This window comes from Marmota marmota, unplaced genomic scaffold (assembly GCF_001458135.2).
Source record: "Marmota marmota marmota unplaced genomic scaffold, marMar, whole genome shotgun sequence".
In the NCBI taxonomy this organism is placed as follows: Eukaryota; Metazoa; Chordata; class Mammalia; order Rodentia; family Sciuridae; genus Marmota; species Marmota marmota.
In genome coordinates, this window is record NW_025999898.1 from 4664827 (window position 1) to 4670826 (window position 6000).

Sequence of the window (6000 nt, forward strand, 5' to 3'; positions counted from 1 at the left end):
AATTACTGAGTCTTGATTACTAAACATTTGTTTGATAACTGAACAGTTTGCCCAGGTGAAAATTGTAAACTCAGAGCAGCCAAGTGTTTGTGTACAATTGCTTTTCAGGAATGTTTTGAAGCAAAGTGTTACTGATTGTTCCCTCATCTTCTTGGGCACAAGAATTCTGGGTCCAATATTTGAGATGATAAAAGTGGTCCATAGCCCCAACACATATTTACTGAAGAATGATGGTGACCATAAGAGACAGAGGAACATGTGAGGTTTAGAGAGGGAAACACACACACATACAACCTCTCTAGCTCTAGGGCTGAGACCTCCTTGATTAATGGGCCCCCCAACATGCAGTAGTCATCTCCCCTTGGATAGATATGACCTTGTGAATGTAATTCTAAGTGCATACTAAAGTGGGATTGGGATTGAGATTTTGGTCTGGGATAGAGCAAAATGCAGGAGGACTGAGGCCTGGTCATCACTACTTCAATTCCTTCCCTGCAATATCCCTAGGCTCCTCCCTCCTGCTGTAGAGCTCCTTCACTCCTTCACTTTCTTCCTCACCTTCATGGTCTCCCCTCCCATTTCCCCCTTCACTGAGGCCTCCCCTCTGCACAGGAAGGCTCCTCCCAATGCTCCATGCCAGGCCCAGAGACATGGCCAGAATCTTCTCTTCCTATCTAGCTATAGACCAGCCATGGAAGCACCCAAGCAAACTGCCCCAGAGATTATCAACCTCTTTTACAGTCAGGTAGGTGCCAGCAGTATGGCCTGAGCAACTGGGGAATAATTTAATATTCTCCAGAGCAGCCCAGCAGGAACTTCTAGCAGGTCTCCAGAACAAACAAGCCTCAGAGGAGAACCTCTGAGTTTGTCTTGGATGCCTCTGGCTTTATAAGCCTCACTCAGAATCTCCTGTGTGGATAAAGGTCTTTTGTTACCCAATTGATATCTCTTGGATTCATGCTCATTACTCAGGGTAACTCAACAATTAACTGCAAAAAAAAAAAAAGAAAAAAAAATTCAGACACCAATTTGAACAAGGAGAAACAAATAATACTCATTTATTCATTTATTAAGTGTAATGCTTGTAAAAAGTCTAAATTTTATAAGACTGACCCCTAAATTTAAAATATGGCAATATTTGAAGAAAAAAATCTGATGTATGGTTAATTTGCTCATTATTCTTCATGCAAGAAGTGGTTCCTCCCACTACTTCCATGGCCACAATATGCTTATGCCCTCTGCAGTGTGAGTGTCCTATAGTAGGTACTGGATGGCTACCTTAGAACCACATAGAGCAGCACCTACCTCATTACAGGCTGCAAACCCCAGAGCTTCATCCTTTCCAGGTAGATGACAGAAGACAGGGTCCCTGTTCAGGTGTGGGCTTAGAACACAGAACTCCGGGGTGTCTACACAATGACCTGAATGGTTCTCTTGATCCTGTCTTCACTGACCACTGAGGCTTTGTATCCAGGATTAGCCCCATTGACAATAACACAAGGACTGACCCTGATCCTGAGCTCAGCCCTGGGCATGTTTCAGCAGGCAAATTTCTAAGAATGAGCCCTACAGTCTCCTCAGCCTTCAGCCCCTGGGATCTCCTAAGACCCAGTTGTCCCAGATAAAGTCCCTGAGACATGTGTTACCCATTTCCTCAGGAAAGGAGATCAGGCAACAGTTAAGATAGAATCAGCAAAAGCCAGGCCAGCCATGAAAAGCACAACAGACTCCCGACTCTCCATAGGTTCTCCAGCTCTAACTGGGCACAGCCCTAGCAACCTCCATCTGCAGGCTTGAGGTGGGCTCCTGGTGATGAACAAGCTATGGTTGGTGGGACAGCAATGAACAATGCAGTACACAAACAAGCCCTGTGGCCCAACCTGGCCCTCAAGATAACCCCTACCCATCCTGGCCATTCTCTGTCACAAAGAGCCCAGGACCAGAACTCAGCACACCTTGGTCAGTTTCTGACTTTGACAATGCCGATGTTGGAGGTAGCAATTGAGGCTTTCTGGGCTTCAGTGTTACCTGATATGAAATGGGGACACCTATACTTATCTTAAGAAACTTGTTTTTCAGACATAAATTACATAAAGCCATGAGGAGTGCCAGGTCCTGGGATCTCTCTGTGGAAATCCAAAGGAAAGAGCTCAGCTAGGAGTGCGCTTTCTTTATGATGGGAACAGGAGTCCATCCCTAGGTCTGAACAAGGAGGGAGTCTGGGCTTATCAAAAAGGCACCCAAGGCTAAAGTGGAAGTGCATGACCATAAACTCAGGTGTAGAATGAAATAAAAATGTTAGCTATGTAGATGATGATGATGATGATGATGATGATGACGATGACGACGACAATGATGATCATGATTGAAGAGCCATACAGAGCTTTAGTAAAGAGAGACCCTGTGCTCCCCCTGACCTAGCAACTCTTCTCATTGCCAAGGTGGGTAGCACTAGACATGGCAGTAAATATACAGAAGTCTGGCTCCACAAAGAGTACCATTCATGTTTCTCTGCTCTTTTGTTTTTGCAGAAGAGTTGTACACAGATCTTTTTCTTCTTTCCCTAAAGAGAACAGAGCACCAGGGTGGGAATGTTACCCTAGACTGGGTGACAGGAACTCCACCTGCCTTACCTGCTTGTGTACCTCACATGCCACCTCTTTCTGTTGTTCTGGTCAGGGATGGTTAGGGTAGCTGGAATAAGGGTGGACTCCTGTTCACACAATTACAGGTGATAGACACTTTGGGTTCACCTGTGAGAGGGATGCTCAATCTCTGAGTCTCTTCCACCAGCAGGAGGTGGGAAAACTGCAGCAAGGATCAGCCAGAAAGGAGGCTGGCTCTGTCCTGGGGGATCCCAAGAGGGAGGCCAGCCCCTGGATCAACAGGTGTACAGGGAACAGCCTTTGGAATGGAAGTCAGGATAATCCATTCTATGCATGGGCTGCAGTGACCAAGTTCTGAAGGTCAAATACCTTGTCAGTGTCATAGGGCTGAGGGCATGAGTAGGGACTGGAATTCATGAGAAGCCTAACTAGAAAATGTACTGGAAGAATCTTGTTCAAGCTCAGTCTGGGCAGTTTCTGAAGGATTATGGATCACTGAAGAGACCATACAAAATTCCAGGTGCTCCTAGAGGGAGCTCAGAGTGACAGAACAGGGAGTCTAAGTTCTGTGTTCTTCAACCAGGATGGCTCTGGGCCTCCTCCCATTCTCAAGGCACATCCTCAGTATCCAGCAGTAGTGCCAGCACTTATTCCTTTTTATTTGACACATTTACCCTCTATCCCTGCCTCTCTCCATTCTCCAGAAAGATCTTTCCTCGGGACTATAGTTCCTATGCTCAGGTGCAATGTCAGATGGTGAAATGGGCACTTGGGATCTTTGAATCATCAATCTCATTGAGGAATCTCTATATAATGACATGGATTCTCATCTGCTTTAGGTCAGTTCTCTGACCATTGGGCTCCAGATTGTTCAGTGAGAGTATCCTCTGGGATAGAGGGAACCCTGACCAACCACAATCTACAGTTTAGCTCTACACAACCTGACACTGAGGAAATTCAGAAATCAGGTAGACTGACATGTTTTCCTCAGGCAGGTCTGGGTTCTGGAACATTAATTAGATTATAAAACACTGAGGCAATAAAAAATTCCAGTGGCAGTTGTCAGTCTAATATGGGAAGGAGGCTGTTGTAGAAGAGAGTAATCACCACTTGTAAAATGAGATTAGATGTGGTGAATCCACAGAAGCACCTGGTTGTTTATCAGACAAAGTGTCATATTTTAACTGATTTCACAAAAGTCCTTAATGACACACTGCCATATTATAAAGAAGTGACAATAGTGGAACACGAATGCATCTGGGTGACCAGAGGGATGGAAGAGGACGTTAAGATCCATAGTCCACTTTCTACTGACTGAGGTATGATCTCAGGAGAGCCCAGCTCAGTCCATGACCAGGCTTTTGGAAGTTTCACAGCCTTGCTTACCTAGGCCCAGGACACACCATAATTCAGGAAGGATGGGACAATGATCATGGGTAAATACCTGAAAGGTAACTGCAATAGGGGTTTAGAGACTAAGATGTATTTTCTGTCCAGCTAGAGGAAATTGGATCTCTATCTCTTCTCAACCTCTTTTATCTCCAGAGCTTGTAAGAAGGTTCCCCAGAACCCCCCAATGAAGAGCTCCAGGAAAGGAGTAAATCTTTATAATCTCTAAACACTCACAGAATCAAAAGGCCAGAGAAGGAAAAAGAGGCTTGGAGAGCCCAGCTGTGCACAGACCTCAGGACACAGAGCTCTGGGGCATCTCCACCTTGACTGCCACAACCACCTGCTCTGAAGATGATCTTGCCAATGAACATGCTGTACACTGTACCAGCAGAAGGCAAATTGTTCCTCTGTGCTTGGTCATCTATGAGGATGACTTCAGGCCTCAATGATCCCTAACCAATTCTCTGTCTCCAACTCAGGGAACATGGCCATCTAGCCTTCCATCTTGCCAGGCTCCAAAGAGGGTGGACCAGAGTGAATTTAGTACTAGAAGGATAGGCTATCCTGGTGTTATCTGGGCCAGAGTGCAAGGATAGAAAGAGGACCTGAAGGGAAGGGTAGATAGCTGGACTCATATGTTCTTATAATAGCTGTGTAATCTGTCATATGGTGGTGACTTATAACCATAGATCAAACTTCCATAGTGGACACCCGGGATATGCATAGATCCCCTCCATCCATGGCAGTTACCAACCAAAATGTGTAAGAAATGCATTCTCCAGAATAAATGTGAAAGGCCCATCCTCCAGGAATGGTCATGCCTTTGGGCATGAAGAGGTCTTCTGTCCTCTTGCTGTCTGATTCTGTTAATGCACCACTGTTTCTCATCATGTTTGAAAATGTCAACAAGAGAATAAAAAATCATGTACAAGGGGCTGGGGATGTGGCTCAAGAGGTAGCGCGCTCGCCTGCCATGCGTGCGGCCCGGGTTCGATCCTCAGCACCACATACCAACAAAGATGTTGTGTCCACCAAAGATTTAAAATAAATAAATAAATAAATATTAAAAAAAAATCATGTACAAACAGGGCATAACCATTATTTGATCCTCAACATGTTCCTCTATCCGTAATTGCATGTGGCCTCAAGAACAAGAAAACATCATGCATATTCTGGATCAGTCACTTGCTGTGGACAATCTACCTAATGAGAAAGATGTGTTCTGGCATGTGTGATTATGTTCCCCTATGAGTGTATTTCTTCTAGATTCATATTCTCCTTACATTATAAAATTGCAAAAGTCAGACTTCTTAGTAAAAAAATTCCAATATTTGGCTTAATGGGAATATAGGTAGGACAAGTGGGTGGGCCACAATATAATGCTGACACTTAAAATCCAGTGGTAGCTGTAGATCCCACAACATCAGGACAAAGTCTTCCTTTCATAAGGCTGCCCTTAACTTCAGACACTAGCTACATTTGGGAGGTTCCAGGCTCACCTGCACTACTGACAGACTTATTATAAATTTGAGATTATTCCTCAGGTTCAATAATTTATTAAAATTACCCATAGAGCTCAGGAAATCCCTATCGTCCAAAGATGATTATAGAGGATACACATAGGGTGAGGTCTGGAATGGAAAATGGAGGTCCCAGACACAGAACTTTCATGCCTCTCCCTGTGAGTCTATAGATTATCACCTCCCAGCATGCTAGTGTGTTCACCAACACTCAAGGGGTTCCAAAGTCAGTTCTAGGGTCAAAGAAGTCACCTGTTCTTGAATACCCTGGCTTTTGGCATTCCCTCCCAGCATCTCCATTTGTAAACCATTTCCATTTTGCTATGCAACTCTTCTGGGTATGTTCCTTCCTATTAGAGTGTTTCTCTGATATCCTTTAAGATATTATGGGTGCTTTAGGTTTCATGATGATTATACATACTTGAGATTTAAAGTCAGTTTTAATTAATGCCCACTAGAAATTCAATAATTGTGTCTTAATT